Source organism: Bos taurus, chromosome 1, assembly GCF_002263795.3.
Source record: "Bos taurus isolate L1 Dominette 01449 registration number 42190680 breed Hereford chromosome 1, ARS-UCD2.0, whole genome shotgun sequence".
Classification (NCBI taxonomy): domain Eukaryota; kingdom Metazoa; phylum Chordata; class Mammalia; order Artiodactyla; family Bovidae; genus Bos; species Bos taurus.
This window is the reverse complement of record NC_037328.1, coordinates 63236667-63264333: the sequence shown is the minus strand read 5'-3', so window position 1 is coordinate 63264333 and position 27667 is coordinate 63236667. Positions and strand designations below refer to the sequence as shown.

At 37.5% G+C, this 27667-nt stretch overlaps 1 non-coding gene across 1 annotated transcript; it reads right to left on the bottom strand.

Moving 5' to 3' along the window:
* Window positions 1-16408: 16408 nt before the first annotated feature.
* On the bottom strand, window positions 16409-16480 carry TRNAW-CCA (transfer RNA tryptophan (anticodon CCA)). Its single transcript has one exon. It is a non-coding gene; the product is annotated as a tRNA-Trp (tRNA).
* Window positions 16481-27667: the final 11187 nt, after the last annotated feature.

Genomic DNA, 27667 nt, shown 5'->3' with positions numbered 1-27667 from the left:
GTGATGCTAACCATCTCATCCTCTGCTGTACTCTTCTCGTTTTACCTTCAGTCTTCCCCAGCATCAAGGTATTTACCAATGAGATGGGTCTTCACATCAGGTCACCAAAATATTGGAGCTTCAACTTCATTATCCTTCCAATGAATATTTAGGGTCGATTCTTTTTAGGATTGACTGGTTGGATCTCCTTGCTGTCCAAGGAACTCTCAAGAGTCTTCTCCAGCACCACAATTTGAAAGCATCAGTTCTTTGGCACTGAACCTTCTTTATTTATGGTCCGACTCTCACATCCACACATGATTACTGGAAAAACCATAGCTTTGATTATATGGGTCTTTTTTGGTAAAGTGATGCCTCTGCTTTTTAACATGCTATCTAGTTTTGTAATAGCTTTACTTGTAAAGATACTAAAAAATAGTATCTTTTAATTTCATTGTTGCAGTCTCCGTCAGCAGTGATTTTGGAACCCAATATTTTGAATCCTAATTATGAAGTCCTTGCCTACACAGATGTTAAGTGGAATTCAGCTGTGATGTCTTTTAGTATGCTGCTGCTAAGTCACTTCAGTCGTGTCCGACTCTGTGCGACCTCATAGACGGCAGCCTACCAGGCTGCTCTGTCCCTGGGATTCTCCAGGCAAGAATACTGGAGTGGGTTGCCATTTCCTTCTCTGATGCATGAAAGTGAAAAGTGAAAGGGAAGTCGCTCAGTCGTGTCCAACTCTTAGCGACCCCAGGGACTGTAGCCTACCAGGCTCCTCTGTCCATGGGATTTTCCAGGCAAGAGTACTGGAGTGGCTTGCCATTTGCTTCTCCGCTTTTAGTATGAGCATAGTTTAATTTATCTCACGTAGGTCCTATCCAGTTGGAGTTTATTCTAATGTATGGTATGAAGTATAGGTGTCATTTTGTCTTCTTTCAAACAGTTTGCCATTTGTTCCAGAGCAATTTATTAAGTAATCTACTTTTGTTCCAATGGTTTTAGATGCTATCTTTATGATATCCTAAGTTTTTATATGTGCTTGAGTTATTTCTGAACTTTCTATACTGCCCCATGTGTATTTATTCATGCATCAGAAATACATTGTTTTGACTGTACAGATTTTATACTCTTTCTTTTAACATCTGATAGGGTAGCTCAGCTCTTGTAGCTTTCTTTTTTATTTTTTTCTATTCTTGCCTGTTTATTGTACCTTGTGAACTTTATCACCAATATAGATTTGACATAACTTGATTAGTGCAGCGAATATAAACAATATAAATATAAAGAATGTCCACTGATACATAATACATTAGTTTTATCTTCCCTATGGAGAAAGAGACATAGAATCCCAAAGGCAAGTAAATAGGAACTAATTAATTTTAGGCATGTGAAAAACTAGGGAATGGCCCAGTATGTTCTCCTAGTTTCTACTTTGCCTACCAAGTTACACCTTTTCCCTACTGTTTAAGAGTCTGTTTTTTTTTAATAGAAAAATTAATAGTATGTTACTGTTAAGACAAAAATCATGAAATCTACAAAGAAAAAAAGACAATAAAAACATTTTTGCATCAGAGGATGGAGCAAACTTCCAGCTGATTTGATTGCTATTACCTGTCAGTTATTTATTTCATCATCATCATTTTCCTCTCTCTGTTGATGTTCCAGTAAAAACTTACTTCTGTGGGAAAGATAGTGACTAAACTTAAAGTCACTATGACTTTAATTTACTTCTGAACTCAGAAGTAACTGAGCTCAAAGTCAAACACTCAGTTGTAATGATCACTATTTGCCTCCTAGTTCCTTACCTGCTTATTGAAAATAAGAAGATATGATCTAATTGGTTATGTCTGGGAGTAATGATGGAGAAGGCAAATGCAACCCAGTCCAGTACTCTTGCCTTCAAAATCCCATGGACAAAATCCCATCCCTGATAGGCTGCAGTCCAGCGGGTAGCGAAGAGTCGGACAGGGCTGAGTGACTTCACTTCACTTTCACTCCTTACCTGCCAGGGTTTGGAAAACATATAAACCAGTAATTGGGGGATATTATGGCCTCACATTTCCTGCTTATTCAGACTGAAATTTATATGGAATGCATTCCACTTTAAGGAAAAGTATTTAATTTATTATTTCTCATTTTATATGTGTAAAATAATCTAACATTGTTGTAGCTTTCTTCTGGGTTGTACAAACTCCAAGCTGGGAATTCTAAGGAAAGTCAAATTGACAATTATGAAGAAAATGATCTGAAAAAAAAATTAAAAATTATTATTTTCCTCTGCTTTCATTCTTCTTTTTTACATCTTTAAATGTTTCAAATATATGGGCAGTGCTGATAAGATTGGGTAGGAAAAGAGAGAGCTCTTTGAAACTAACCTAAGAGACATTGCTCTTTTCTTTTTCAAATCAAAAAACATCACAGCATTTATTTGTTAGGTTATGTGAAAGGAAATGGAGATATTTTTACTAAGTTCCAGCTCCAAGTATTAATACATATTGATGACAGGCCAATCCATTGTTATCAATGTCAGAACCTAATTCTGTATTTTCAGTGTGATTTTAATTTCAGAAAGAATAGGCTATTAATAATAAACTTCCATGAAAAATTAAAGAGGCAAAGGCTATGAACTTGAAACAAATGGAAAACCTGAAATAACCCTCCAAAATTCTACAGTTCCCTTTCACTTTTCTGACAATTTATTTATTAAATATTCACACCAGATTTTTTTCTTTCTATCTTAAATTATGAATGAAAAATAAGAACCAGTGAGAACCAGTGGCATTGAATTGCAAATTCAGCTTAATTTTTTTTTACCTTTAAAAAATATTCTTTTTTCCTCCTTATTTGGTCCTCTTCTATTTACTCTTTTAATAAACAATGTGGTTTTTATATAATAGTTTTATTAAAATATTCTTTACAAGCTATGATATTTACCATTTTAAAATGTACTGTTTGATGGTTTAAGTATATTCACAGAGTTCTAGAATCATTCAGTTCAGTTTAATTCAGTTGCTCAGTCATGTCTGACTCTTTGTGACCCCATGAATTACAGCATGCCAGGCCTCCCTGTCCATCACCAACTCCCAGAGTTCACTCAAACTCACGTCCATCGAGTCGGTGATGCCATCCAGCCATCTCATCCTCTGTCGTCCCCTCTTCCTCCTGCCCCCAATCCCTCCCAGCATCAGAGTCTTTTCCAATGAGTCAACTCTTCGCATGAGGTGGCCAAAGTACTGGAGTTTCAGCTTTAGCATCATTCCTTCCAAAGAACACCCAGGACTTATTTCCTCTAGGATGGACTGGTTGGATCTCCTTGCAGTCCAAGGGACTCTCAAGAGTGTTCTCCAACACCACAGTTCAAAAGCATCAGTTCTTACGCACTCAGCTTTCTTCACAGTCCAACTCTCACATCCATACATGACCACAGGAAAAACCATAGCCTTGACTAGGTGGAGCTTTGTTGGCAAAGTAATGTCTCTACTTTTGAATATGCTGTCTAGGTTGGTCATAACTTTCCTTCCAAGGAGTAAGCGTCTTTTAATTTCATGGCTGCAGTCACCATCTGTAGTGATTTTGGAGCCCCCCAAAATAAAGGTTGACACTGTTTCCACTGTTTCCCCATCTATTTCCCATGAAGTGATGGGACCAGATGCCATGATCTTAGTTTTCTGAATGTTGAGCTTTAAGCCAACTTTTTCACTCTCCTCTTTAGAATCATTACCCCTAACTAAATGTTCTAAAACTGTTTTAGAATATTTCATCACTCCAGAAAGAAACCCTGCATCCATTAGCAGTCACTCCCTAATTCTCCTTCCCTCTCTTCTGTGGAAACCACTAATTTGCTCTCTGTCACTATAAATTTGCCTGTTCTGTACTCTTCATATAAATGTCTTTTTACAGTACACGCTCTTCGTGATTGACTTCTCTGGTTTCATATGATGTTTTCAGAGTTTGTCTGTGCTGTAGCAGGAGTCAGTACTTCATTCCTCTTTATTGCCAAATCATATTCCATTGTGTAGGTAAATCACATTTTGTTTATTCAATATTCAGTTAATGGACATTTGGGCTGAATAAATGGCAACCCACTTCAGTGTTCTTGCCTGGAGAATCCTGGGGACGGGGGAGCCTGGTGGGCTGCCGTCTATGGGGTCGCACAGAGTCGGACACGACTGAAGCGACTTAGCAGCAGCATACTTTTTTATTATTATAAATCATGATTTTATGAAGATCAGTGCATAATGTTTCTGTAGATGTGTATTTTTATTTCTCCTCGGTATGAACCTAGGAATATAATTGCTGAGTCACATGGTAACTCTATGTTTAACTTTTTGTGGAACTGTTTTCCAAATCAGTTGCACCATTTTACATTCCTACTAGCATCATAAAGTGTTTAATTTCTTCACATTCTCATCAATGGTTGTTATTGTCCATATTTTTTATTTTAGCTGCCTTAGTGTATGTGGGATCTTTGCTTTTTATTTGCATTTCCGTAAGCACTAATGTTGGACATCTTCTCGTGTACTAATTGGCTGTTTATGTGTCTTATTTGGAGGAAATGTTTATTCAGTACTTGACCCTGTCTGTCAGCTCTACTGTCTCCTTATCATTGAGTTGTAAGACTTCTTATTACATTTTTTAAATACCAATCACTTAACAGATACATGGTTTACAAATATTTTCTCCCATTCTCTGTGCTATTTTTTCTTTCTTTATGGTCTTCTTTGAGAAAAAAACTTTTTAGATTATGAAGATATCCAGTTCTTTCTTTACTTTTTCCTTTTGTTGTTTGTGCTTTTGATACTTTAAGAAACTATTGTCCAACCCATGGTCACAAAGTTTTTTTTTTTTTAAACTTTTTCCCCTAAGATTTTTAGTTTTAGTTCTTTACATTTGTGTCTATTATCTATTTTAAGTTAATTTTTGTACATCTTGTGTGATAGGAGTCCAGCATTATTCTTTTGCATGTGTACATCAAGATGTCTCATCACCATTTGTTGAGAATTGTATTGGTTGCTATGTTATTGTCTTTGTACCAGTGTTAAAGATCAGTCGACTGTAAATGTAAGAGTTTATTCCTGAACTCCAATTTTTTCCCATTCATCTGCATATCTGGGTTTATATCGCTTTCACTTAGTCTTAATTATTTTAGCTTTGAGCTAAGAGTTGAAATGAGAACTTTGAATCCTTTAACTTTGTTCTTTTCAAAATTGTTTTTGCATATTCTAGATCACTTGCATTTTCATATGAATTTTAGGATAAGTGTATTAATTTCCGCACAAAAAAAAGCAGCTTAGATTGTTGACAGAGCCTACGTGGAATTTGTAGATCAATTTGAGGTACACATTTTCATCCTCATATTTAAAATTTTCTCATTCATGAATGTAGGCTATTGTTTCATTTATTTAGTTCTCTAATTTCTTTCAAGAGATTTATTCCTAAGTATTTTTTAAAATTTTCTTTTAAAATTTATTTTTTGGTTGTGCTGGGTCTTCATTGCTGCATGCGGACTTTCTCTAGTTGCCATGAGCAGGAACTACTCTTCGCTGCAGTGCATGGGTGTTTCATTGTGGTGACTTCTCTTGTTGCAGAGCACAGGCTCTAGGTGTATGGGCTTCTGTAACTGTGGTGCATGGGCTCAGTTGTTGCGGTGCATAAACTTAGTTGCTCTGAGGCATGTGGGATCTTCCTGGACCAGGGATCAAACCTGTGTCCCCTGCATTGGCAGGCAGATTCTCATCCACTGGGCCACAAGAGAAGTCCTTAAGTATTTCATTATGTTCGTTCTTGTAAATGGAGTTGTTTTTAGTTTCATTTTTGTGTTGTTCAGTGCTAATTCCAGTGATTTCTGATACCAGCTACTCAGAGTTGGGCCAGATTTTGCAGGTTAAGGCACAGTTCTGTGAGAATTCTCTCAAGACATGGGCCACAGTTTGGTGGTCCACAGGCTACCCTCACTTTTGAGCAGCTAGCTAAAAACTGCAGGATTTCTACTTTTGCCTCAGGTTTGCTAATTTGCTAGAATGACTCAGAATTCAGAGAAGAGCTGTTCTTCTTATGATAACTCTTATAGTCAAAGGATGAAAATCAGAACCCAGCAAAAGAAGGGATGCATAGAGCAAGGTTCAGGAGAGTCCCACATGCAAAGCTTCATTGTGCTCTCAACATGTAGTCAGGACATATCACTTTCCAGCACGTCAATGTGTGACAATAATGCAGAGTATTGCAGCCAGGGAGCTCACCTAAGTTTGGTGTCTAGAGTTTTTGTGTGTGTGTGTGTGTGTGTGTGGCGAGGGGCTGGGTTCATTACATGGATATCATCGAATCATTTATTGTGGTTGAAGTAAATGACTAATCTCTTGTTTCCTGAGGGTGGGTTGATATCACATGACTCAAGCCTCAGCCCTCTAATTGTGTGGTTAGTCTTTATGTCACAGCCAGTCCTCATCTTGAGTCATGTTGTTGGCTAAACTATTTAGGAGCCCACTGTGAGTCACTTCATGAGCATTAACTATCAGGGAGCAGGATAGTCTTCTATCACTCGGGGAAAGGAATTCGAGTTTACCTCTTAGAAACTGGGGATAAAGCCAGACATATTCTTTTAAGCACAGGACTAGTGTATGAAAATAGAACTGATTTTTATATATTCATCTTAAATTCTCAACCATATTGAATATATTTATTCATTGTAATGAATTGTGTGTGTGTGGTTGGGGGGGTTCCTTAGATCTTTTTTTGTATACAAGATCATACCATTTTTAAAGAGAGGATTTTGATTCTTTTGTTTTAATCTGGATATAGTTTATTTCTTCTTCTTGACTAATTGCCTTCTATTTGAGATTGTACTAGAGAGTATAATCTCAAATAGAAGTGATGAAAATGGATATCTTTGTTTTGTTCTTGGTCATAGGGCGAAGTTTTCATTTTTTTTCACCATAGTATGGTTGTCAGCAGTGGGTTTTTCATAGACACTCTTATCACATTAAATAAGTTTCCATATACTCTTATTTTTTTCAGTGTTTTTAATCATGAAAGGATATTCGGTTTTGTCAAATGCTTTTTTCTGAATGCATTGATATGATCATGTGTTTGTTCTTTATTAATTTGATGTATTAAATTCACTGATTTCAGGATATTAAACCAACTGTCCATTTTTAGAATAAATAACACTTTGTCATAGTGTTTAATTCTTTAATTTTTCTTATCATTTATAATTTAATTTGACACTTGAAGTCTGATGAATTTTTTGCTTGTTTCACTTTTCATTACCCTTGGGTATGCATAAAAAAGAAAAAAATACGGGAAATAAATCAGGTAAAGTATTCTCCAACCCTTTTCACATTTAAACTCTTCCTCTATATATCTTTCACTCAGAATAACTAATGTTTGTTTTTTCCCGTTCATTAAATCCTGTATCCAGCTAAAGTACTAATGGTGCAGAATTTCCAAAATGAACTTATAATAGAAGTCATTGGCATTGGGCTCTTTAGCTGTTTTTGTAGCTAGGTATAGCTAATCTAGGAGAAGGCAATGGCACCCCACTCCAGTACTCTTGCCTGGAAGATCCCATGGATGGAGGAACCTGGTAGGCTGCAGTCCATGGGGTCAATAAGAGTCGGGCACGACTGAGCGACTTCACTTTCACTTTTCACTTTCATGCATTGGAGAAGGAAATGGCAACCCACTCCAGTGTTCTTGCCTGGAGAATCCCGGGGATGGGGGAGCCTGGTGGGCTGCCGTCTGTGGGGTCACACAGAGTTGGAAACGACTGAAGTGACTTAGCAGCATAGCTAATCTACTTTTGACTCCTGCTATTGGAACACTGTTAAACATTTCTAGTGATAAATCTCCTCCGACTTATCCTTACAACCATGATTTCTGAGGGTAAAACTTATGCTCCACTATGCTGTACAAAATTTTCTTCAGATACCTAGCCTGTAAATTTGTTCCTGGTACTTAAAAGAAATCTTAACTATTTTTAAGCATAAAAATACAGTAATGTTAACTATATGCATTTTGTTGTGAAACAGATTTCTGGAGCTTTTTCATCTTGCAAAACTGAATATCTATATCCATGAACAATAATTCTCCTTTTCTTCCTCTTCCCAGACCCTCACAATCACATTCTACTTCCTGTTTCCAAGAGTCTAACTTGGATACCTCATATGAGTAGATTCGTATAGTATTTTGTATCATATAGTATTTGTATAGTATTCATATAGTATCTTTTGGTGACTGGTATTTCACTGGTGTTCTCCCTATTCATCCATGTTGCAGCATGTAACAGCACAGGATTTACTTCTAATTTAAGGCTGAATACTATTCTGTTGTATGTACATGCTACAATTTTCTTTAATCCATTTATTTGTTGAGGGACATTTGTGTTGGTTTCACCTCTTGGCTTTTGCAAATAATGTTGCAGTGGGCATGGGTGACTAAACTTCTCTTTAAGATCCAGTTTTCAGTTCTTTTGTATATATACCCAAAAGTGGAATCATAGGATAATTCTAACTTTATGAGCAACTTCTATAAAATTTTCCCTGTTATCTTCACCATTTACAATCCCACAAATAGCATGCAAGCATTCCAATTGTTCCAGTTTCCCCACATCCTTGTCAAGGCTTACATTTTTTTTTTGGTGGGGGGTGGATAGTACCTGTGCTAACAACTGTAAAGTGATATTTCACTGTGGTTTTGATTTGTGTTTCCTTGATGATTGATGATGATGATGTACATCTTTTCATATGTTTGTTGGCTATTTGTGTATCTCCTTTGGAGAGTTATCTATTCAAGTCCTTTACCCATTTTTAAATTGTTTTTTGCTGTTGTTGAGTGGCATTATTTATGTACTCTGGATGTTAACCTCTTATCAGAGATATGGTTTGCTAATATTTTCTTCCATCCTATATGTTGCCTTTTCACTCTGATTACTGTGCAGATGTTTTTAAGTTTGATATAGTTCCACTTGGCTATTACTGCTTTTTGTGCATGTGCTTTCAGTATCATATTCAACAAAACATTGCCAAATCCAGTGCTACAAAGATTTTCCCCTGTTTTTTTATTGTAGAAGTTGTATAATTTCACATTCTATGTTAGGTCCTTATTTATTTTGACTTAACTTTTGTATTTGGTATAAGGGAAAACTCTAACTTCTTTTTTGCATGTGGACATTCTGTTTTCTCAGCATTGTTTGTTGAAGAGATTTTTTTCCCATTGTAGCCTTGGCACTCTTTTCAAAGATCATGTGATCATATACATGGGAGTTTATTTCTGAGCTTTCTGTATATTCCATTGATGTCTATATATCTGTCTTTATATGAATATACACCATTTTGATTACTGAAGCTATGTTTTGAATTAGAAAGTATGAGACTGTCAACTTTGTTTTCCTTTTTCAAGAAAATCTTGGGTATTTTATGTCCATATGAATTTTAGGATGAGTTTTTCTATATCTGCAAAAAACGTTGGGGTTTTGGTAATGATTACACTGGATCTTTGGATTACTTTGAGTAGTACGGACATTTTGACAGTGTTAAGTCTTCTGATCCATGAATACTACATATCTTTCTATTTGTATCATCTTTAATTTCTTTCACTAGTGTTTTCTGGTTTTCAGTGTATATATCTTTTGCTTTCTTTGTTAAGTTTGTTCCTAAATATTTTATTCTATTTGATATATTATAAATTTCTTTTTTGGATTATTAATTGTTAATTTATAGAAACAAAACTGATTTTGAGGTGTTCACTTTGTATCCTGCAACTTTAGTGAATTTGTTCATTAGTTCTAGCAGTATTTTTGTGGAATCTTCTTGGTTTTCTATATGTAAGATCATGTCATCTGCAAGTAATTTTACCTATTCCTTTCCTATTTGGAAACCTTTTATTTCTTTTTCTTACTTGAGTACTCTGGCTAGGACTTTTAGTATTGTGTTGAATAGAAATGGCAAGAGTACCTATCTTTGCCTTGTACTTAATAGTAGAGGGAAAGTTTCAGTTTTTCACAACTGACTATGACATTAGCTGTGATCTCTTCATACATTGCCTTTATTATCTTGAGGTATAATTTGCTTCTCTTCCTAGTTTATTGAATGTTTTCAATCACAAAAGCACTATTGGATTTTGTGAAATGCTTTCTCTGCATCAATTTAGATGATCATGGAGTTTTTGTCCTTTATTCTCTTAAAGTGGTATATTGCATTGACTGATTTTATATGGAACCATCCTTATATTCCAGAAATAAATCCTACTTTGTCATGATGTCTAATCACTGTACTGTGTTGTTGAATTGGCTTGATAGTATTTTCTTGATGGATTTTGTATCAATATTCATCAAGGATATTGATTTATAGTTCTCCCATTGTATTAGGTTGGGAGAAGGCAATGGCACACCACTCCAGTACTCTTGCCTGGAAAATCCCATGGACGGAGGAGCCTGGTAGGTTGCAGTCCATGGGGTCGCTAGCAGTCAGACACGAATGAACAACTTCACTTTTGCTTTTCACTTTCATGCACTGGAGAAGGAAATGGAAACCCACTCCAGTGTTCTTGCTTGGAGAATCCCAGGGATGGGGGAGCCTGATGGGCTGCCATCTATGGGGTTGCACAGAGTCGGACACGACTGAAGTGACTTAGCAGCATTGTATTAGGTTGGCCAAAAATTTGTTCTGGCTTTTCTGTAAAATGTTATAGAAAAGCCTGACCAAACTTTTTGGCCAACCAGATATTTTTTTCTGATTTTCATATCAGGGTAAGGCTGGCTTTATAGAATGAACTTGGAAGTACTCCCTCCTCTTCATTTTTTTTTTTTTTTTTGGGAAAAATTTGAGAAGAATTGATGTTAACTCTTCTTTAAATATTTAGTATATATTCCAGTGAAGTCATCTGATACAGGGACTTTCTTTTGTTAAGAGTTTTTTTTTTTTTTTTTTTTAAGATCACTGATTTAATCTCATTACTAGTTATGTCTGTTCAGATTTTTAAATTTGTTTATGATTCAGTTTTGGTAGATTGTATGTTTCTCTATTACATTATCGAGCTTGTTAGCATGTAATTTTTCACAGCAGTCAGTTGTGATTAGTTTGTATATTTCTGTTTAAATATTAGATTCTGTTTGCTAGTATTTTGTTGAGAAACTTGCATCTTTATTAATAATGATACTGTTCTATCATTTCTTTTCTTGTTATTTCTTTGTCTGGTTTTGATATAAATTTAATGCTCATTTCCTAAAATAAGTGAGAAGTGTCCCTTTCTCTTCTGTTTTTTTGGAAGAATTTGTGAAAAATTGATATTAACTAAAAATATGTTTGGTAGTTTTCACCTTAAAGCCATCTAAAGTGGGCTTTCCTTGGTGGGATTTTTAAAGTTACTAAATGCATCTCACTAAATGTATCTCTTTACTTATTATAGATCTAATCAGATTTTCTATTTCCTCTTAAGTCAGTTTTAGTAGGTTTTATCTTTTTAGAATAATTTTAATTTCATTTAATTTATTGTTGCATAGTTGTTTATGCCCTTATTCTTTTTATTTCTATAATGTCAGTAGCTATGTATTTTTTCATTCCTAATTTTAGTAATTCAAATCTTCTCTTTTTTCTTGGATTCTAGATAGGCATATCACTTTTGTTGATCTTTTCAAGAATCAACCTCTATTTTTATTGATTTTTCTGTTTCACTGATGTCTGCTTTAATCATAACTATTTCATTCCTTCATTTCCTTTAGGTTTGGTTTGCACCTTTTCCCCTGGTTTCTTATGATGTGAGATGAGGTTATTGATTTGATATCTTTTTCTTTCTTAGAGATATTTGTAGCCATCATTTTCCTTTAAAGAACAACTTTTGCAGCATCCCATAAAATTTTATATGCCATATTTTTATGCTTTTTTCTCCTCCCCTCCTCTCATTTTCTTTTCATTCTAATCCTGACTTCAGCTCTTCTCTAGGCAAGCATTGATTCATACATTGGATAATTTTTGATGAACTTTGTTTTAGGAGACTGATATTTTAGTCCCTAAAACTGCGACAGTATTCATGTGGCAAGACACTTGGACTATGATAGGACAGATACCTAATATTATCCATAGACTAAAGCAAATAATATCTTGTTTGGGGCTTTGCATTTTTTGTTTCCACATATTGCAAACACATAACACACACATTTATTTAAAACAATCACTTTGGCAGACTCACAGCTCTTCCACAATACAGTCTATTCACAGAACATCTGTTCTTGTAACTAACAGTGTCCAGTCTCTGGGAAAGCACTTCTATTTCTTTTGGCTTTAAAATGAAAGACAGCTACATGTACATGCTGTGAAAGTTTGTGGGTTGTGCTATTGCTTCTGTTTGAGAGAGAAAATATGAATTTGTTGTCTAGTTTTCCTTTCAGATACCACGTACTACAGATTTTTGTTTCTCAGGGGCATCTATATTTGTGTTTTTCTTGATATGGTCTATATCTCCAGAAGTGCTAAGAAACTAGTCTAGAATTTTCAATATGGCACATGGAAACTTAAGTATTCTTTTCCATATTGAATGTTAAACAATTTAAATTGCTATAGGCTTAATATATGTGATGACTTTTTCAGGCCAACTTTGGGCAAATTTTTCTTCCCTGTCTCTTTTCAAGGGCATGGTGGTACCATGTAGTGGCCCCTTGGGCACAGACTTTGAGAAAGGGAAATAAGGCTTGTGTCATCAGATGTGTCATTTTAAAGCAATCAACCCTGGTGCTAACTCTTATGTGTTTGAGTTAGTTTTTAGCAAATTTATATTTTGTTCATTAAGTTTAATGTTCCTTTAACATGTATTGGGCACCTGCAATGTAACAATTAAAATGTTAGTCAGTGAGGACATGAAGAAGAAGTCATTGCTGATGTTCTCAAGGAGTTTTTGACCAAAGATGTAAAAAACTAATGATTGTTGTTTGGTCACACAGCCGTGTCCGACTCTTTGTGACTACATGGACTGCAGCTTGCCATGTCTCCATGTCACTCACTATCTCCTAGAATTTTCCCAAGTTTATGTCCATTGCATTGGTGATGCCATCCAGCCATTTCATCCTCTGGTGACCTCTTTTCCTGCCCTCAATCTTTCCCAGTATCAAGACTTTTCCAATGGGTTGACTGTTTGCATCAGATGAACCCAGGAGCTTCAGCTTCAGCATCAGTGAAGTATTCCACTTCACTTCAGAGAGTATTCAGGGTTGATTTCTCTCAAGAATGACTATGATACTAATAAAAATTATAACTCAGCTTTGATTATTGGGGACTGTCCTGGTACTCTAGTGGCTAAGACTTTGTGCTCACAATGCAGGGGGGGTAGGTTTGATCCCTGGCCAGGGAACTGTATCCCACATTCCTCAGCTAAAAATCCCGCATGTCACAACTTAGACCTAATGCAGCCAAATAAGTGAATAGGAATAAAATGTTTAGGACTTTCTTTGCAGTCCAGTGTTTAAGACTTCGAGCTTCCAATGCTGTGGGCTCAGATTCAGTATTTGAGCACTTGAGAAGAGACATGAATGGAAACCTGAGGTTTCAAGAAGGTAAATAAACTTTCCCAGCTTTGAATAAAAGTTAAAATAGCACTAGAAATAAACACTTACAATTTTTATATGAAGAAGAGTCCCAGAAGGTGTTATCAAATTGATTTAGAAAATAGAAGAAAGAAGAGGCATATTTACATAACTTGGAACTTAAAGCTCAAGTCTGTTCTTTCCACCTTCTAATCACTTTTCATAGGCACTCACTCTTTTTTTCTTGAAAGTTTAATTCTGACGCATCATCACGCATAGTAGCATTAATGCATTGTCTTTCATGAACAATGTGGGCTGGGATTATGATTAATAGCAGGATCAATTAGCTTCTTAGGCTCGGAGCCTTCAGACACATGATTTCTAGATCATCTTAGTTTACACCAAGGTACTTAGAGCTAGAGTGCTTATATCCTGGTTCTGCCTCTACCCTTGTAAATAATCTTGTGACAGTTAGAGAGCCACTCTTCCTCATTTTTTTTCATCTATAAAATAGGAATAATACCCCATAGGATTGAGTTTTGAGGATTCAATGAAATGATATTATGTTGCCAAAAAGTCCATTTGGGTTTTTCCATGACATCAGTATATGTGAAGTGTTCAGAACTATGTCTTGCACAGAATAACTTCCTATAAATGTTAGCTTTTAGTAAGATTATTAAGGCTTTGATATATTTATCTTCTCAGAGTGTCATAAAGTAAAAATAGGAAATTCACATTATATGGCGGGATAAAGAGAATTATATTCAATGAAAAGGCATGGCTGACATAGAGGAAGTGGTGTTGTGGGTCAGAGGTATGAGAGGGAGGGAAGCAGGAAGTGCCCTCTGCTTTTTTTCAGTGGATGTGGCAGCTCTGTTGAAAGAGATAAAGTCTGGATAGTTAGCAAAGTTTTCTCTTAGATCCAGATATCTTTTGAACTGTCATTCTGTTCATTGTTTTCATGGTTTTCACCTTTTATGGTTTTCATAGGAGTTTTTAGGGAGAGAAGACACCTCAGGGACTGTTATCAAGATTTTAAACCAGAAGTCACAAAATGGTTGTTGGTGGTTTTTGGTTTTGTGTTTTAACTCAAACCTCGTTGAAAACTGTAGGATAGCACAAAGGATTTCATAAGAGTTGACCAAGCCTCTTCACCTCCCACCCCATCTGCTCAAACTCATTAGATAATGTCATATTCAAAGAAAGGAAAGATGACTTTTACTGATGACATCAAATGACAAAGATAATTTTAAAATAATAAGGCTACTCTATCATCTCAAAATGCATCTGTGAAAATTATAAATGTTTGCTTGGCAGTAGTGGAAAGCCTTGGAGACTTCTCAGCTTTATAAGAACTGGAATTCCCTCTTTCTTGGTGACTGCCAGGTCACCAGCTCTCCCTGTGCCTGGCAGAGTGCTGATACATAGTTAACTCCTCAGTTAGTTGCTCTTGGATGAACATGTGGCTTCTGGGATAAAAATATGGCAACAGTAATATGATCAAAAGGATCAGAGAAGGAGACAACGTTTCTGTAAAGCTTGACCAGCAAACTTCACGCAGCAGAGTAACAAAAATGTAAAAGAAACACACCATGCACCTCCAATGAGAGAGAAACTGAAATTGGACAATCAAATTAGATAGAATGATTTCAAATGTCCACCCAATAGATGCCAAATCAGGATGAGGTCTTAATTAGAAACAAACTTATGTGAATGAATTCTACTTCCTAAAATAGGCTATCTTAAAATTCACAAAGAAAATCTCTATATTAGCTTGTTCTTTGTAGGGAACAAAAAATTGTGCCTTATTTATCTGTAAGGAAAATAAGAAGCAGCCTCCAAATTTAGATACAGTGATCTTAGGGGGAAAGGAAAGTGAGCAAGAAAAAAGCCATTCATCATGAGTTGGAATTTAGAGATTGAAAAATTGACAAAATAAGTTGCTAAGTATACCACGAAAGAGAAACAAATTGATAACACATAAATCACAGTAAGCACGAGAGTCAGGTTTTCACAAAAGAGCCCTGAAATGAGAAAATTATCTTTTCAGGAAGGGGAAAATAAGAGATGAGCATGAGACCAGGGTAGCTCACTATTGTGGCAGGTCAAACATTATGCAATCCAGAAAAATAATTAAGGAAAACCTGCAAGATTCTCTAATGTCAATAATAATTTCTGTAGGCACACCAAAGGCAGAAAGCCAGAGAGAAAAAATTTGGCAATGGTTGTGTAAGGCTACACTTGGGAATGAAAGAGAGAGAGACCAAGAAGTAGAAATGAATTCTTTGCTTGGGGGTTTTCTGAGGAAGACATTAAAGGAATCTCTGATCCCAAATTTTCTCTTAACAAAGACAGACCAAATATACTAGATCAAACATCAAGAAATGCTAGGTATATTCTGTACATAATTGAAAAACTAGATGAAGACAAATAAACCGGACTAAGATCATCCATCTTAGGTTTTTTCCTCAGTAAAAATGCGTTTGCTCCACCTACTCTTAGACCCATTGTCTAACATGACAGCTATTTACAAGTGTCTGCCCTGGACCTGGTTCCACCCAGGTGAGAAGAACATGATGGCAGCTGGTCATCTGCTGAGCCACCCCAGTGAGACCCTGCTTGCATCCCAGGAGAGACTCTGTTGTGTGTTCTGTTCTATCTCCTCCATGGCATCCATGCTGCAAGGTGCGTGCTCTCTTCCCATGCGCACAGTCCCTGACCCTTCAGACCTTAGAATCCTCTCTCACTCTGCTCTATATAAATGTGTGTAAGAAAGTGAAAGAAAGAAAGTGAATTTGCTCAGTCGTGTCCGACTCTTTGCGACCCCATAGACTGCAGCCTACCAGGTTCCTCCGTCCATGGGATTCTCCAGGCAAGAGTACTGGAGTGGGTTGTCATTTCCTTCTCCAGGGAATCTTCCCAACCCAGGGATTGAACCCGGGTCTCCTGCATTGGAGGCAGATGCTTTAACCTCTGAGCCACCAGGGAAACCCAATAATACTCGAGACCTACTGAATATCTGGCTCCTGACTTTGTTTGCCCAGGTCCTGGCACTTGGCAAGGGTTATGTTTCTCTTTCCCTGTGCTGTGGTCACAGCATCTCTCACATACCCTGGACCCTTTGTTGCTAATGACCTGTCAAGAGAGTTTTAATGATAACCCTGTAAGTGAGACATCAAAAAAGACACAGATGTATAGAACAGTCTTTTGGACTTTGTGGGAGAGGGAGAGGGTGGGATGATTTCGGAGAATGGCATTGAAACATGTATAATATCATATATGAAACGAATCGCCAGTCCGGGTTTGATGCATGATACTGGATGCTTGGGGCTTGTGCACTGGGACGACCCAGAGGGATGGTTCGGGGAGGGTGGAGGGAGAGGGGTTCAGGATGGGGAACACGTGTATACCTGTGGTGGATTCATGTTAATGTATGGCAAAACCAATACAATATTGTAAAGTAATTAACCTCCAATTAAAATAAATTTATATTAAAAAAATAAAGGAACTCAGGGTGAAAGTATGGAGTCATTGGCATAAATATGCAAGATGCCATACATGGGCCACTCTGCTGTTTTATTGCTAAGAAAATTCCCAACCATGAGTGAAAAGAGTTCCCTGGAGACCAGAGAGTTGCAGACCAATGAATCCCATTCTCTGTTGGGCACATGGATGGGATTTGTAACAAAGTATTCTTCCACTGATCGCTGCAACCTGCATTTCTGAGACTTTATCAAAGATGACTTAAAATGGCATAGCAGATTGAACAGGTGCACCCTGGGAATCCAAGAATGTACACGTTGGTCATAATTTGAAATAAACCTTCTGCAAGAACAAAACTTATTTTATCTTATTATTATTACTTTTTTGGCCATGCCATGCTGCTTATGGGATCTTAGTGTCCTGATCAGGGATTGAACCAGTGCCCTCTGCAGTGGAAGGGCAGAGTCCTAGCCACTGGACAGCCAGGAAACTCCCCAAAATGCACTTTAATTTTTGTGTTTTTTTTCTTTTTTTTTTTATACACTCACATACATAGACCTTGAATTCTATCCCACAATAACTTTCTGTTTGGAGATAAACCATGTTTTAGATTCTGGTTCCTGAAAAAAAAAAAAAAAATGATGGAGCCTGAGCCATAAGATACTTCTCTAAAATCAACTGTAAAGAGGTTAGAGGGCAGCTCATCTGAGAAATGAACACACACAAAAATAAGAAACCTTGAAATTGGGTGTCTCAATAGCTGAGAGTAGAGGTCAGCCAGACACAGCAGTGGAAGGTCACTAAGAGTGGTTTTAAAATTCTGCTCTTGTTTGTTCCTCTGCAGTGGGTTAGGCAATCACTGCTGATTTCATCATCTCAGCAACAGCTCAGACCACCTGGTGTTGGAAGGCAGTATCTATCTAGCCATAGAAAGGACTGCTGGTGTAAGTAGCTGATGCCCAGTGACTGGCGGCTGTGAGGCATTTATTCCTCCATCCCATTCTCTTCCAAACCCCCAGGGCAAATGGATAATTACTAAAGAGGCTGCTGCTGCTGCTAAGTCACTTCAGTCGTGTCCAACTCTGTGCGAACCCATAGACGGCAGCCCACTAGGCTCCCCTGTCCCTGGGATTCTCAAGGCAAGAACACTGGAGTGGGTTGCCATTTCCTTCTCCAATGCGTGAAAGTGAAGTCGTTCAGTCGTGTCTGACTCTCAGCGACCCCATGGACTGTAGCCCACCAGCCTCCTCCGTCCATGGGATTTTCCAGGCAAGAGTACTGGAGTGGGGTGCCATTGCCTTCTCCGACTAAAGAGGCTAGCCCTTCCCAATGTTGCTTTATTCTAGTGGTTAAAAAATGGATCCCTAATTGGTACAATGTAACAATAAATGGAAGTAGGAAATGCTGCCTGCAATGGAATGTTCCCCAGGGTTTATCCCTTCACTTTTTCTGCAACTCACCAAGGAGGACACAAACTCCTAGGGACTGGGGATTGGCCCTTCTGTACACATTACCTGATAGGGTAGCTGATATACTCAGGGGAGCATGAGTCCACTGACCAAAATAACCAGGCAGTTGAGAAGTTGAACTCAAAGAGAGACAATAGACCACACAATATGGGAATTACTGGAATTGATGAATTAAAAAATAAGCAAAACATGCTCAGTGAGCTATAAGAGGCTATGGAGCAGAAAAATTCATACTAAGAACCAAGTAGAAATATTAGGTTTGAAAAAACCAGTTACAAAAATTAAGAATACAAAAGCTGAGATGAACAATAAGATGGGTACACCTGAAAATCAATCAGTGAGTGAGAAATCTCTTCATATTGAAGAAATCTCTTTGTGGGTGGCATGCATGAGTAAAGACATAGAAAAATTAATAGAAAAGTTAGAGAGAGAGTGGAAGTAGTAGAAAAGGATAAGTCCCAGGAAGAGATAAGAGAAATGTTTAAAAATTCCAACTACTTATCTGAAAAAATTTTTCCTCCAAATTTCCTAGTAAAGAAGGAAAATTCTCTTTATTCTTTACTATCAGGCAGGTGCACTGCATTGATCCACAGGTTCATACACTGCCTTTACTACAGAAATATCAGGGGAAAGATATAGTAATTCCACAGTATGTGGGTCTGTGTATGCCTTGGAGGGGGAGAGGAAGTGATGTGCTAGGGGCCATGATGTGTAAATAAACACTTTAACAAGGAGAAATCAGAAAATATGCTGTATTTTGACTTAAAATTTTTGCTAAAAATTTATTTGAAATGAATGTACACGTGTGCACACACCCACACGTACACATACCCAGAAGTTACCATTCTGGTGGTGGTTGTGTCGCACATGCTTGGGAGATTCATATAGGAGAAGAAATGAGGACGTCGAATCACCAAAATAGAACCAAAATCTGGTCATTTCTTTGGCTCCAGAGTTGTTAGAGTTCTTGTAGGTATTTGGAATGATTGGACATCATGAAAACTTTTAATACATTTCTTGGGAGTTTTCAATAAATCCTCCAATTTTCTGATACACTGAGGACTTTGCAATACTCAGATTCCTAACAGATGTGCTAAGTTGAGCAGATCGGTAGTGTCATGTAGCTTGGTTTCTTTGTCATGTTAGACTCATCTTGACCAGGACACACATCCAAGTTAATGCATCCAATACATTTTTCTTTATTTTTAATATTTATGCTCTTCTAAATAATCCAGGTGCTTATGGTTGTTTGAGGAAAGAAAGTGAAAGTAAAAGTCATTCAGTAGTGTCCGACTCCTTGCGACTCCATGGACTATACAGTCCATGGAATTCTTTAGGCCAGAATACTGGGGTGGGTAGCCTTTCCCTTCTCCAGGGGATCCTCCCAATCCAGGATTCGAACCCAGGTCTTCCTCATTGCAGGTGGATTCTTTACCAGCTGAGGTATCAGGGAAGCCCTAATAGCTTGTTTGAGGAAGGGGATAAGTATTACAGAGGGCCAGGCATGAGGAAAGTTCAAAACAAAGTATAATTTTTAATCGAAGCACCCACACTCATGTGTCTGCCCCTTATAATCCCTTGAAGGTCTTAAGAGCAAAATCAGAGGTTTTCCTGAGAAGAAGAAATTCTGCCCGGAGACTCACATAGGACTCTGCCTGAATTTTCAGCCTTGTGGCCTGTCCTACACTTTTCAGACTTGTTAGCTTCTACAGTTGTGTGAGCCAGTTCCTTAAATCTTTCTTTGTGTATCCAATTGGTTCCATTTCTTTGGAGAACACTGACTAATGTATAATAGCTCACAAATTCAGGGAACACTCTGGATTAAGAGGCACTAGACAACTCAGTTTATTTAAATGTAAGTAATAGGCAAAATAGACTTAGGTTTCAGTTCAGTTCAGTCGCTCAGTCGTGCCCAACTCTTTGCAACCCCATGAATTGCAGCACGCCAGGCCTCCCTGTGCATCACCAACTCCCGGAGTTCACTCAGACTCATGTCCATCGAGTTGGTGATGCCGTCCAGCCATCTCATCCTCTGTCGTCCCCTTCTCCTACCCCCAATCCCTCCCAGCATCAGAGTCTTTTCCAATGAGTCAACTCTTTGCATGAGGTGGCCAAAGTACTGGAGTTTCAGCTTTAGCATCATTCCTTCCAAAGAACACCCAGGACTGATCTCCTTTAGAATGGACTGGTTGGATCTCCCTGCAGTCCAAGGGACTCTCAACAGTCTTCTCCAACACCACAGTTCAAAAGCATCAATTCTTCAGTGCTCAGCTTTCTTCACAGTCCAATTCTCACGTCCATACATGACCACAGGAAAAACCATAGCCTTGACTAGATGGACCTTTGTTGGCAAAGTAATGTCTTTGCTTTTCAATATGCTATCTAGGTTGGTCATAACTTTCTTTCCAAGGAGTAAACGTCTTTTAATTTCATGGCTGCAATCACCATCTGCAGTGATTCTGGAGCCCAAAAATATAAAGTCTGACACTGTTTCCACTGTTTCCCCATTTATTTCCCATGAAGTGATGGGACCAGATGCCATGATCTTAGTTTTCTGAATGTTGAGCTTTAAGCCAACTTTTTCACTCTCCTCTTTCACTTTCATCAAGAGGCTTTATTCAAATGATATCACATTTAACTTCTAGATATCTCCTACTGGTGGTGGATTAGTCACTAAGTTGTGTCCGAGTCTTTCGACCCCATGGATTGTAGCCTGCCAGGCTCCTTTGTCCATGGGAATTCCCAGACAAGACTACTGGAGTCGGTTACCATTTCCTTCTCCAGGGGATCTTCCCAACCCAGGGATCAAACCTGGGTGTCCTGGATTGCAGGTGGTCTCCTACATTGCAAATGAATTCTTTACTGACTGAGCCACCAGGGAAACCTTGAATGTAATCAGTTTCATTCCTTGCATAATTAATCCAGTCCAAGCAACCCTTCTCTCAAATGGACAAGTAAAATAGCCTCATAAGTAGTTTACTGGCTTCCAGTCAGCATCGTCATATCTCTCCCCTCTTACCACATGATCAAGGACAATGTGAAATGCTATCCAATCCCAATCATATTTACTACCCACCCCTTTGAAGGATATGTGTGGTCTGGTTTGTCTTGCTCTGGGCTCTTTTTATTTTGTTGGTGCCCCTCTTGTTCTAACCACACAGACCTCTTCAAGTCTTTTCTACTTGAAATATTTCATTCCTCTGGAAAATGTTTAGTGTTGTTCCCTGGTGGCTCAGATGGTAAAGAATCTGCCCGCAATGCAGGAAACCCAGGTTCGATCCCTGGGTTGGAAAGATGCCCTGGAGAAGGGAACGGCAACCCACTCCTGTATTCTTGCCTAGGAAATCTCATGGACAGAGGAGGGTGGTGGGCTACAGTCCATGGGGTTGCAAAGAGTTGGATACGACTGAACGATGAACACTTTCACTTTTACTTTTTCAAACATAAAGTGGCTCTTCACGTCTGGGAGAACTTTGCGTCATTCTTCAGAGAAGCTCTCCTGGCACTAGTTTAGGGGAGATATTCCTAACCTTGACCAGACCTAATCCCATTATTCATATGCTTTCACAGCATCTTGTAGCTCTGCTTTGTAGCAGTTATCACAACTCAGGTTTTATGTTTGACATCAATGTGGTAATATGATTTAGTGTCTATTCTACTAGATTTTAAGCTTCATGAAGACAGGGATCATGACTGTTTTGTTTACCTTGTATTCTCAGGAAATAGGAGAAGGTGCAACAAATAGCCACTCAATAAATATTTCATGAATAATTTGATTTATGGATTCACATGTCATCCATTTACAATGATACACACTAGAGATATTGGGGTTACATCCTAAACACCTGAGTCTGGCAAAATATCAGTTCAGTTCAGTTCAGTCACTCAGTCATGTCCGACTCTTTGCGACCCCATGAATTGCAGCATGCCAGGCCTCCCTGTCCATCACCAACTCCCAGAGTTCACTCAAACTCACGTCCATTGAGTCAGTGATGCCATCCAGCCATCTCATCCTCTGTCGTCCCCTTTCCCTCTTGCCCCCAATCCCTTCCAGCATCAGGGTATTTTCCAATGAGTCAACTGTTCGCATGAGGTGGCCAAAGTACTGGAGTTTCAGCTTTAGCATCATTCCTTCCAAAGAAATCCCAGGGCTGATCTCCTTCGGAATGGACTGGTTGGATCTCCTTGCAGTCCAAGGGACTCTCAAAAGTCTTCTCCAACACCACAGTTCAAAAGCATCAATTCTTCAGTGCTCAGCTTTCTTCACAGTCCAACTCTCACATCCATACATGACCACAGGAAAAACCATAACCTTGACTAGACGGACCTTTGTTGGCAAAGTAATGTCTCTGCTTTTGAATATGCTATCTAGGTTGGTCATAACTTTCCTTCCAAGGAGTAAGCGTCTTTTAATTTCATGGCTGCAGTCACCATCTGCAGTGATTCTGGAGCCCCCCAAAATAAAGTCTGACACTGTTTCCACTGTTTCCTCACCTATTTCCCATGAAGTGATACTCTGATGTAATTTATAAGTTAATATTTAAATTAAAAGAAACAAGGAGAAATAATTTTTTAATTCAATTTTATGCAATAAATCACAAATGTAAGTTTCATGCATATAAGATGCCATGAATCTCAGTAAGTTTTCACTTGGTTTTTGCTGTGAAATGTCATGTGGTTTTAGATTATGCTCAGCAGAATATATTCATATAGCTGTTATAAACTTTTGCCTGGCAATCAGTAGAGAAAGGAAGAAGCAATGTAAATCAATTAGAGAGTTGCTGATTCACAAAATGTAAGAGTTTAATGGAAACTTTGGCCAGTACATTAGATGTTATTAAGTGCATGGAGTGGCATGCTTGGTGGATTAGCTGAGTTGGTTAGATTGAAAGATATGGTGGGGAACACTCGGAGAAAAGCAGAAGCAAATACATGCAAGAAGCTGAGAGTTTTTCTTTTGGTTCTTAAAGCTCAATATTTTTAAGAAATGGTTAATAGCAATTATAAAATAATAGCATCCTGTTATTATAGATAAGGTGTATGGAATGCCTGATAGTAAGCCTGGTTTATTTATCAGTATAACTAATTTAACAATGTGGTATGAAGTTATAAAATGCTTATAAAGTTCATTTAGCTCAAATCCCCAACTCCCTTTAATGGGGAGGTACCTACTCAACCAAATGGATGATGGTGGTGGTGGTTTAATTGGTAAGTTATGTCTGACTCTTTGGGACCCCATGGACTGCAGCCTACTTGGCTTCTTTGTCCGTGGGATTTCCCAGGCAACAATACTGGAGTGAGTTGCCATTTCCTTCTCTATGGGATCTTCTTGACCCAGGGATTGAGGGTCTCCTGGATTGCAGGCAGTCTCCTGCATTGCAGGCAGATTCTTTACTGACTGAGCTACCAGGGAGGGGGTGATGGTTGGGTTTATTTCCAGATGATCAGTGAGTTTATTGCTTCCATAAGGAAACTTCTAATTTCAGACAGCTCTGATTTGTAGAAAATCTTTTCTGTTTTTAACTTAAACCTACACCTTGGTAATTTCATCCTTGTGTCCCAGTTTTAGATCTACATAGAAGAAATCAAATACCTTTCCCGCATATCTTCACCTCTTTCATTAAATGAGAAAGTTGCCTTGCAGTCTGATTTTCCTTAGGCTAAACAGTTTTAGATCATTAACCATTATAAGCTTTCTTGATAAGCATCCTTTCTCCTTCTAAATAATCTTTCACTTTTAAAAACTGTTTCCTTAAATATGTTACTAAGAACTGAATACTCTGGCAAGAGCAAAACACAAAATGCAGTTGGGACTATTACTTCAGTGGATTTAGAGATATTACTCCCATTAAAATTTATGTTATCTATATATGTTTTTGTTTTGGCACAATTATAAACAGTTGAGCTTGCATCCAATTGAAACCCCAGGCTTTTACCCATGACTTCCTGTTAGACTATTTCTTCTTTCTCTGTGATTTTTAAATTAACTTTTAAAGTTTCATGTAAAACTGTTCATTTATCCATATAAAACAGAATCTCATCAATTGCAACTCATCCCTAAATCTTCATTTAACTTTATGTGATTTATTGATGACTCCTAGATTCGTGCATGTAAAAATTGATACGTATGCCTTCTGTATCTTAATCCAAAATTATGATAAAATGCTGATTAGTACAGACTAAGAGTATTGAGTATACTCGCCTCAGGTCTGTGCTATCATTTATCCACATTCTACGTGTAACTGTTCAAGTTGTTGGGAATTTATGCAACTGTACCATCTTCCAGTTCTTATTTCTCCAGGATTCCTCCAACAATGTTAAGAGAGAGTTTACCAAAATCTATTGACATTTAATAATAAATATTCTTTTAAAAATTATTTTGAGTACAGAGAACCTTGTCTAATTATCACTTGATGGTCTCAGAAGAGGGTTATGACATTATAATGACCTAGTCTTTCTCTCAGAGAAGGCAATGGCACCCCACTCCAGTACTCTTGCCTGGAAAATCCCATGGATGGAGGCTGCAGTCCATGGGGTTGCTAAGAGTCGGACACGACTGAGTGACTTCACTTTCACTTTTCACTTTCATGCATTGGAGAAGGAAATGGCAACCCATTCCAGTGTTCTTGCCTGGAGAATCCCAGAGACGGGGGAGCCTGGTGGGCTGTCGTCTATGGGGTTGCACAGAGTTGGACATGACTGAAGCGACTTAGCAGCAGCAGCAGCATTCTTTCTCTCTGTTGTGGATCTGCTTCTGGGATGCACTAATTCTGATGCAACTTGTCTCTATGTGGGAGTCTTGGGGATCTAGGATTATATACACAAATCTCCATGTATACTTCACATATGGCAGATAAAGGGGGCACTCTCTCAGTTGCCAAAATTCTTATTTTGTTTCTCTCTGTTTGATCTCTGTTCATTTTTGAACCAGTCTTTGTGCCTGAAAGATAAGATATTCTCCAATGTGATAAAGCCTATAAAAAATACATTCTCCATAGTGAAGGTCAGAAGATTATTTGCTAATTGTATATGAAACTAAATATATTTTTACTTCCTTATTATAGCCAATTATTACAAGTTTCTTTTCTAGCAGTTCTCATAAATCATGATTCTTTTTGTCATCACTTGTCCCCTTCCTTTTCTCAATTTTCAAAAAAATTTTCTCATGGAAAATTTGAAACATATACCAAAGTAGGTGGAATAGTGTCATGAACCCCTATCTATTATCACTCATATTTAACAGTGATCAGTTATAACCCCAACCTAGTTCCATTCGAAGCTGCCCTCAGACATCCTATTCCTTAATTTATACATATATTATTGTATGTCTCTAAAACCAAAGGACTCCTTTTAAAAATAACCATAAAATTATCTTAAGTAAAAAATTCTCAGTAATTTCTTAGTATCATTAAATTGCCATCAGTTTTCAAATTTTGTTAGAATTTTTATTTATATGTATTATGTATATATAACATTTCAGAATCCAGTTAAAATTACAATGCTATGACTAGATGATATCTTTTAAATCTTTTAATCTTCTGGCTTCCTTTCTCTTCCACTCTTACTATTTTATTCTTATGTATAGTATTTATTTATTGTTTAATTTTGTAATTTCTGAGTTGAAGAACTTGGCTCATTTATTCTAGAGAATTAGCTGCACTCTAAATTTTGCAGATAGCATGTCCTTGGTGGAATTTAACACTACTTATTTTCTATAAATTGGTAGTCTGACCTAGGGCTTGGTCAGATTGAGTGTCAAGGGTTGTCAGCAGGACTGTTTTACTACTGACGTCATACAGTGCCTGGTTATTAGCAGTCCCTGATATTCGCTGTCTAGATCAATTACTGATCCACTTATTTATAGTGATATTTTACTTCACTCATTTCTTCTTTATTTATTACCCAGAGTATTTCTATAAAAAGACACTTCCCTTTATCTTGATTTAGTTACCCTGTCTTCATATGGGAAAGTTAGCATGAATATCTGATTATTTCCTTTTATTCTTCAAATAAAAGATTTCAAAGAATACATTGAACCATGATAATATGACCAATAATAATATGGTCACATATTATTAATGACCAATTAAGATAAAGTTTTATTTTTTTACTATTATTTGAATTAATAGTTTGAAATACATTTGCTGCTGCTGCTGCTAAGTTGCTTCAGTCGTGTCCAACTCTGTGCGACCCCATAGACAGTAGCCCACCAGGCTCCCCCGTCCCTGGGATTCTCCAGGCAAGAACACTGGAGTGGGTTGCCATTTCCTTCTCCAATGCAGGAAAATGAAAAGTGAAAATGAAGTCGCTCAGTCGTGTCCGACCCTTAGCGACCCCATGGACTGCGGCCTACCAGGTTCCTCCATCCATAAGATTTTTCCAGACAAGAGTACTGGAGTGGGGTGCCATTGCCTTCTCCGTGAAATATATTTAGTATGTTTAATTCATTACAGTTTTAGTTCTAATTCTTGCACAAATTTTCCCATGTTTGATAGTGGGAGCCTTTTGAAATTGGTTCCTGAGTTATTCTGACCCCAAACTTAATAGTCTTTGATAATTTCTCTAGTATGTCAAAATATTCTGGACTCATACAGAAATGAATCAGCCATTTCTCTAAGTCCTGTTTCCTTTAAGTGCAAAATGGTATATAGAGACTACAGTGTTTACAACAGGAGTGTGTACTGCTACTGGTTTAGACATTGTTTCTAAGTCTTTTCAGTGAACAAAGATAGGATTGCTTTTTAAAGATAAAATATATCATGAGTTTATTTTGATATTTCTATGAGTTTGAAAGTAAGAATAGTAAGGGTTTTTTTTTTTTTTTAAATTATTGGAGTATGGTTGAAGTACAATATTACAGGTGGACAATAGTGATTCACAATTTTAGAAGTCTGGGAAAATTAGACAACTGAGAAAACTAGATAGCTGGGAAACTGACAGCTGGGAAAACTAGACAGCTACATGTAAAAGAATGAAATTAGAGCACTCCCTAATACCACCCACAAGAATAACAGGTTATTGCTAACTTGGCTTCTTCTTTCAATTATATTACTTTTATTACATGGAAAGAAATGCCGTTCTCAGTGGTGGTGCTGGAAATGGTAAAATGTCCCATAATTTCTTATTTGCTTTATCATCTAACACACAAATGTAAAAATCTACTACTGCACTACTAGAAACAATTTTGATTAGTAAAAAACATTTGAAAACCCTGTTTGCACTT